Source organism: Polyodon spathula, chromosome 11 (genome assembly GCF_017654505.1).
Source record: "Polyodon spathula isolate WHYD16114869_AA chromosome 11, ASM1765450v1, whole genome shotgun sequence".
Classification (NCBI taxonomy): Eukaryota; Metazoa; Chordata; class Actinopteri; order Acipenseriformes; family Polyodontidae; genus Polyodon; species Polyodon spathula.
In genome coordinates this window covers 16,542,105-16,550,810 of record NC_054544.1, presented here as the reverse complement: position 1 = coordinate 16,550,810, position 8,706 = coordinate 16,542,105, and positions in this window count along the sequence as shown.

Below are 8,706 nucleotides of genomic sequence, written 5' to 3'. Positions count from 1 at the left end.
ACATTACTTCCCTTGATTTAAATTCAATGCTAACAAGTATCAAAGTATAGAAGCACATGGAATTTTAAAACAGCGATTTCCAGGCATGAAAAAAAGTATTGTAAAGTGATAAAAAAAAAAAAAAAAAAGAAAATGTTTGAACTATATGTTGTTTAAGACTACCGTTTTGTTTTCTGTCTGTTTCCATGGCTGTTTATGCGGATTTTAGTTCTATTTTCTGTGGTTGCTAAGAAACAAATTTAGCAACGAAGGCATATAACGAAGGGGTGTGTATTTGTTTTTATCGTGGAAAACTGTAAAAATGTTTTTGCAGGCACTTGGTTCTTGTGACTGTAACTTCTTTGAGACCGTAGGCGCCTAACCCATAGAGCACAGGGGAGGCAATACCGGTATACATTTTGTCCCTTTTTTGCTCAGGAGACACTATTATTTTGTTATGGTTTTTCCTTTGAACGGCTTCAAATGTAAAAAGTAATTTAAAAAAAAAATGAAAGTCATTCAGAATACACCAGAAGTCTGATGTTGATAAAACAAGAAAAAAAGAGAGAGAAAAAAAAAAAAACACAATAAAATTCACCTTACACGAACATTGGGTTGACCCAAGTCCGCACTGCACTGTTTACAGCTGAAGTTAGCAGAAACGCGTCTGCAATAAGATGCGGGGCCGTTTTGGTTTGGAGAGTACAAAACAAATATGTATTAAATAATATAGGCTAGGTAGTTGTTAGTTGAATTTTTTTTTGTATGATGTATTAATTCAGTTGTATTAAAAAAGACGAGAGAACCACCTTTTTTTTGGGGGGGGGGGGGGTTATAATAAGGAAGAAGGTTTGTGTTTCTGCGGGGCCATGAACAGATTTAAATTCAGCACCAAATCTAAATGAAACCTTGTTACTGTTATTAAGCACAAGTAATAATCTGAAGCAGTGGTATTTCAAAATTACAAAACCATGGTCTCACTTTAGTGAAGTACGCTAGAATTGTTTTGTTATTAAAAAAAGTCGTTATTTATTAAAATGTATTTTTAGCTTTCATATTAAGCTTAATGTGCGCTTTTAATCAAACCAAGTTGGGATTTACTGTTCAGTAAATGTGGTTGGTATGTTTGCTATGTATTCCATCTGACACACACACACACACACACACACACACACACACACACACACACACACACACACACACACACACACACACACACACACACACACACACACACACACACACACACAGTGCCTTGCAAAACTATTCAGACCCCTGACCAATTCTCTCATATTACTGAATTACAAATGGTACATTGAAATTTCGTTCTGTTCGATATTTTATTTTAAAACAATTTTTAAGAAAAATAAAAAACTGAAATATCTTGCTTGCATGAGTATTCAACCCCCATACATTAATATTTGGTAGAGCCACCTTTCGCTTCAATAACAGCTTTAAGTCTTTTGGGGTAAGTATGTACCAGCTTTGCACACAGTGTCTGAGTGATTTTGGCCCATTCTTCTTGGCAGATTTGCTCCAGGTTGTTAGGTTGGTTGGACGACGCTTGTGGACCGCAATTTTCAAATAGTGCCACAGATTCTCAATGGGATTGAGATCAGGACTTTGACTGGGCCACTGTGGGACATTCACCTTTTTGTTCTTGAGCCACTCAATGTTGCTTTGGCCTTGTGCTTGGGATCATGTCCTTTCCTCCCAAGCTTCAGTTTTTTAGCAGACTGAAGCATATTCTCTTGCAGTATTTTCCTGTATTTTGCTCCATCCATTCTTCCTTCAATTGTAACAAGATGCCCAGTCCCTGCTGATGAGAAGCATCCCCACAGCATGATGCTGCCACCACCATACTTCACTGAAGGGATGGTGTGTCTTGAGGCATGGGCAGTGTTAGGTTTGCGCCACACATAGCGCTTTGAGTTTTGGCCAAAAAGCTCTATCTTGGTCTCATCTGACCACAAAACCTTTTCCCACATCGCAGCTGGGTCACTCTCATGCTTTCTGGCAAACTCCAGACGTGCTTTCAGATGGTACTTTTTGAGTAACGGCTTCTTTCTTGCCACCCTCCCATACAGGCCAGTGTTATGCAGAGCTCTTGATATGGCTGACTGGTGCACCACTACTCCACTCCCAGCCATTGAACTCTGTAGCTCCTTCAAAGTGATTGTTGGCCTCTCTGTGGCTTCTCTCACAAGTCTCCTTCTTGTTTGAGCGCTGAGTTTTGAGGGACGGCCTTTTCTTGGCAGTGCCTGGGTGGTGTGATGCAGCTTCCACTTCCTGATTATTGATCCAGCTGTGCTCACTGGGATATACAAACACTTGGATATTATTTTGTACCCTTTCCCTAATCTATTAGTTTGTATTACTTTATCTCTAACTTCTGTAGAATGCTCTTGATCTTCATTTTCCTTCAGATTCACAGCCTTAACAATGATCCTTCAACAGTGGGGTTTTTATCCAGAAAATGTGACAGGAACTTTAATGGTTCACAGGTGGAGGCCAATGGTAAGGTAATTGTGTCCTCGTTTGGGCAATTTCTTTCATCGGTGCAAACTGGAAGCTTCCACAGCACAGGGGTTGAATACTTATGCAAGCAAGATATTTCAGTTTTTTATTTTTCTTAAAAATATTTCCCAACATAAGACCAATGTCACCTTAAAATAATTGATTTTGAGTTTAAGTGTTTTAAAATAAAATATCAAACAGAACGAAATTTCAATGTACCATTTGTAATTCAGTAATATGAGAGAATTGGTCAGGGTTCTGAATACTTTTGCAAGGCACTGTATATACAGCGCCTATAGAAAGTCTACACCCCCTTGGACTTTTTTTTTTTCACATTTTGTTGTGTCAGAGGCTCAGAGTTTCATGCATTTAAATTTAAATTTAATTTAATTTATTCTACACATCATACTCCACACTGTTAAGGGGAAAAAAGTTTTTATTGAGAAAAAAAATTACTTATTAAAAATACAAAACTGAAAGATCACAATTGGATAAGTCCCCATCCCATTGAGTTAATACTTGGTGGAAACACCTTTGGCAGCAATTACAGCTGTGAGTCTGTTGGGATAGGTTTCTACCAACTTTGCACACCTAGATTTGGCAATATTTGACCATTCTTCGTTATAAAACTATTCAAGCTCTGTCAAGTTCCTTGGGGAGCGTTGATGGACAGCAATCTTCAAGTCATCCTACAAATTTTCAATTGGATTTAGGTCAGGGTTGTGACTGGGCCACTCAAGGACATTTACCTGTTTGTTCCTTAGCCACTCCAGTGTAGCTTTGGCTGTGTGCTTTGGGTCGTTGTCATGCTGAAAGGTAAACTTCCATCCCAATTTCAGCTTTCTTGCAGAGGGCAGCAGGTTTTCCTCAAGGACTTCTTTGTACTTTGCTCCATTCATTTTCCCTTCTATCCTGACAAGTGCCCCAATCCCTGCCGATGAGAAGCATCCCCATAACATGATGCTGCCACCACCATGCTTCACAGTAGGGGTGGTGTTCTTTAAGTTATGTGCTGTGTTGGGTTTGCGCCAAACAACGCTTTTCATTTAGGCCAAAAAGTTCCATTTTAGTTTTGTCAAACCACAAAACTTTTTGCCATATTTTTTTTTTTTTTTTTTTTTTTTTTTTTTTTTTTTTTTTTTTTTTTTTTTTTTGGCTACAGAATCTCCTGAGTGTTTTTTTGCATACTTCAAAACGGATTCAAGGTGGGCTTTCTTGAGTAATGGCCAGATGTGTGGTGTGCTTAGGATATTGTTGTCACATGCACATAAAAACCTGTTGCTCTTGTAAAGTTGCCATTGGTCTCTTGGTAGCCTCTCTAATCAGTCTCTTTATTACTCGGTCATCCAGTTTGGAGGGACAGCCTGATCTAGACAGGGTCTTGGTGGTGTCATACACCTTTCACTTCTTAATAATCGTCTTGGGCAGAACCCTGCATAGGCATATATATATAATATATATATATATATATATATATATATATATATATATATATATATATATGGAAAAACCCTGTTCGTAATTTTGAAACAAGCATTAAAATGATATTAATGATATTAATGTTAATGTTATATCTAGGTCATGTAGAAATTTTCCATGGAACCCTTTTCTCCATCACATTTGGTTTATGTTTTATTGGTCACAAACAAGAAACTCCTTGCCTGAATTTGGTTGAACTGGAATTACCTGTTAGTCTTTGTGACAGGATCAACACCTTTCCAATTCTTTGTATTGTACAGTAGCAAGTTGGTCCTTATAGATGCAGATCTTCAGAAGTGGGGATTTTATTGCACAGTATAGGACTCTAAACAACTTGGGTTGTAGTATTATTATGTGCAGTGCTGTAGAAACATTTGACAACACAGTACTGTGTGAGCAGATGTGAACATTGTGCGGATGCATCTACTGGACATTGTTATTCTTATGCTCAATTATAACCCCTTACATGGCCTCTCTATGTACATGTTTCCAGAATCCAAAACAAATGCCAGCCCTCACAGAAATGGACTGTATTATTCCAAGATTAGTCTTAGCATGATTTCAACCTTGCATGTTAAACAACAACTTGATATAGATATGGCATATCCCAGTTTTCTTAACTACTGTATTCTTTGTGTCTAGATTCACTTGACATTAGTTTCAGTCTACACATCCTGGTGACTTTTTAAAACTCACTGTAATCTTTCGTACCCATATCTAGTTGCTTTTTAACATCTCTTATCAATGGCACTAATTACAGTACTTAGGACTTATGTACAAGTGTGTGAACATTTTTGTTAGTATGTGGTTTCCCGTTCCTCATGCATCCTTTCTTCTAAGTGGTTGCTTTAAAAATGTGGTGCTTCAGAGCTCCCAAGTGGCGCATCCAGTAAAAGAACTTCACACAGATGTGACTTATTGCCTGGAGATCACAAGTTCAAATCCAGGATGAAGCCATAATGGCAGTACAGTGTTTCATGTTAGATTAGGTTATGTCACAAGTACATGGAAAACTACTAAGCAGTATGTAATTCAATACTTTAACCTAACATTATTTAGCAGGTTTCATTCAACTTTATGAAGCAAAATTTGTTACAGAAATTGACCACAGCTGTATAGCAAGAAGTCACCCAACCATCAAGGATGAGGATCTGTTTTTATTTGTGTGGCTACAGGGTAACCAGCAGATGACAGAAAGATAAATAGTTCAACAGAAGGGTTCAACAGACAGTATGCAAATTATTACAAGAGTAGTCCCAAGCTAAGACTTGGAAAGCCTTTTGTTTTTTAGTTTTGCTGTAGTTTTTTTTCTTTTTGTTTTTTTTGGTTGGTCAATCTGTTGAATTTATTTTTTAATGTTATCAAACTGTAAAGGTGTCTGAAAGTGATAGCAGCACCTCCTTACAACCCACATTTTTGGTGTAAGACAGTGTTGAATAATTTAAAAATACTGTTTCAATATTGTGATATTAACATCAATTTATAGAAAATATGTACAGGTAAGCTGAATTCATGGGAGTTTATCAAGCTGAAACAAATCCAAAAGTAGGGTAACAACCCTGGGCAACCCTGTCCATAAATGACATAACATAGATTAGTTATTTCAATTAAAATGATATACTGTCACATTAACATTGGATGTTATAGAAAACACAGAATGCTGAGTTCTCCCAGACTGCTGCAAAACTCAGCTTGTTGGTGCTAGCTCACAGAGTACAGTAGACAACTCAGGAATAGCAGATTTATAGATTTGGAACATTACAATATAAATAAATTAACATTGGAAAAAAAGTGCCTGTATAGTATATATTGCAATGATTAGTTGTATTAAAATTTCAAAATAAACCTTAATAAAAAATAGTGAAAAAGTAACGTGTTTTATGAAACATTTTCACAAATCTCTGTAAGGTTATTCTTCTATTGAAATATATACAAATAAAATGACCTTGCAATGCATATATGCACATATAGTATTGAAAAGATAAACTACCCAAACATATTTAAACAGAAATATATATATAATATATATATATATATAATATCTATATATAAATTATATATATATAAGGCTATTCCGATTACATATCAGTGTTACAACAATTTTTAAAATGACAAAATTTTAAAATTACTGGTTTTTTTTTCGAAAAAAAAAAGCACACATTATTTATTTATTTATTTATTTATGTATTTCTTTATTTATTTTTAACTAACCGTGCATAAAAGTATTTTGTTACGGCAGTACAAAGGAGTATACGGTTCAAGTTTTCTACATCTATACAATTTTTGGCTGTAGTCTAAGTTTCGTTTCACGGTTTCCTCTCAACGTCACTAACTCCCAGATTTTCTCGCTTTCTCGGAAACCTCGTGGTTATATGGCTCTTACTTCAGTTAGACTCCCTCCCACTAGCAGCTACGGCAGTTAAAGATACACGCTATTTTTTTTTTCTTAAGACGAACTGCTAGGACGTGTTTTGTTTACAGTTGGGTGGGTTTGCCACGTGGTTAGTGCTGCTCAGGTTGCTATTGTTTTTGAGTCTTTAATTGTCCTACTTCTCTGACAGGCGGAAATTCATATATAATATATGGTATGTTTTTGTTGCTTCGCTTCTTCCCTTGTAGAAAAGTTTTTGAGGCATCAGGAACAGTATGTTGCAAATAATTGTTGCTTTGCAAAGACTTTTCATAATTATTGTCTACTTTAGACAAGCTATTATTATTATGCTCACCATTACAATCCCCATTGACCACCTGTCCGCATATTGTATTACTGTTGTTATGTTGTTGTATTGAAATTATTAGTTCTATAAACAAATCGATATGCTACATCCTGCAGGTGTTTTGTTCAAAGTGTTGCACAGTTTTCACTGCTGCCCTAATACCTACTTCCCTCAGCAGTGAGGATATGAATTAGGTGAGGGAAAGGAAACGCACTTAACAGCACTTTACGTCCATGGCATGCGCAGGTTAACCTTGTTGTAATTATTGGAGTCAGTACAACGTAGCTCCCGGAGCCAAAGTTGCAGAACAACACAATGAATAATATTGTAGCGGTCTCGGTTAATGCAGACAGGCGCATCACACAGGCGGAGCTGGGGCGGGCATGCGTTGGAATTCCCAAACATTTTTAACATGATCGAAAAATATTTATTCCACAACATTTTGAAGTATACGATAGCCCTGTATGCAAGCAATCAGTTCGTTTAGGGAGTCGTTTTGTTTTGTTGATCGAGGCATGCAACGCGACGCAGCGTGCACCTCACGTCCTCGAGTCCATGCGCTGCAATATGGCCTGCCATGTGTAAAATATACGGTAATACTTTAACATGGCTTTTTTTCCCCCTAGATTTAACTTAAATCTTGTATTTTTTCCCCAGATTTGTAAATGTTGTGAAAATAAATATTTGTTTTAAATATGCACATTCAGATATAATTTATAATTATAATTATAAGATTTAACATTTAACTAAATATTTAACAGGCCAGCTAAATTTGGTGTTTGTATGCAAATGAGCTCAGCCCTCTTTGTGCTTTCACGCGATGTGATTGGATTTTGTAATGCTGAAATTAACATATTGCCGATTATCATTGCAATAGCCATTCAAGTCAAACTTTTTGGAAAAAAAGTGTGTCGACTAATCCGCAAGAGATATTGCAACAAAAACAGAAATTATACAAATTAGAAGGCCAAAGCCAACATTTCAAGTAGTAAGTACTTACAGAAAAACAGGAAAAGAGCTGAAACGGTATTTCAGCGATTTCAGGTATTTGATTTATTGAATCCCTATAATTACCATATATTATAAGAAAATGTTTGTCATTTAAAAGTTGTGCATGCCTTGCGAAGTCACCACACGCCATTGCCCACTTTATGAACACCAATAAATACATTAAAATGCAATGGCTATAGATTATCAGCAGTAAACTACAGATCGAAATATATTGATTTTGGTGTTCTACTGACAGTAACACGTTGTGTTGAGTGCCAGCCCAGTACCTTATATATACAAAGTGAGTGCACAGCCTAAATACATAACCTTGTTTTATAATGGCTTGCTGTAAAAAATATAGTTACAGCAAAGTTATGGTGGTGCTAATATGTATATTTAAATATTTAAGAATTCATCCCCGCCGAAATATTTTCTTATCAAATGATGTCTACTACAATAGAAACTTAACACATTTGGAAAAAGGTATATACTTTATATAAAAATACTGTTTGAGCCTTGTCAAAAAATATCATCAATATAAGCTACTGTATACATTGTATGATCATAATAAAATAATATACAATATTTGTTACAATTATGACCACATTTCTTGTTTTGTATGGGAAAAAAAACCGTTTGCATAAAAATAGTCGTGCAATTTTAACTGGAAACAAGACATGTGTAACAGTTTAAAATAAGTGTCTGTGATCCCAATGTAACTAACACACGATTTCCTACTGATTCCAAATTAAATTCCTATTAAAGTCAAAAGTCTGAGCATGAGTTCATGGCATACTTTTCATTTCAGGTTGTTATTTTCAACCGGGCTGAAATCAATATAAAATTATTTGTTTTAGAAGTGTGTGTCCTTTTAATTGTGGGACTAATTAGTCAGCTCTTTTGAATGAGCGGTTTAGGATGGAACAATATGTCTTACTGGAGATCTAATGAAATGCTTGTATACAAGATTACCAATAATTCTGTTTATTTTTGGCGGTGTCTGGCTAACGAAACACGGCTATTA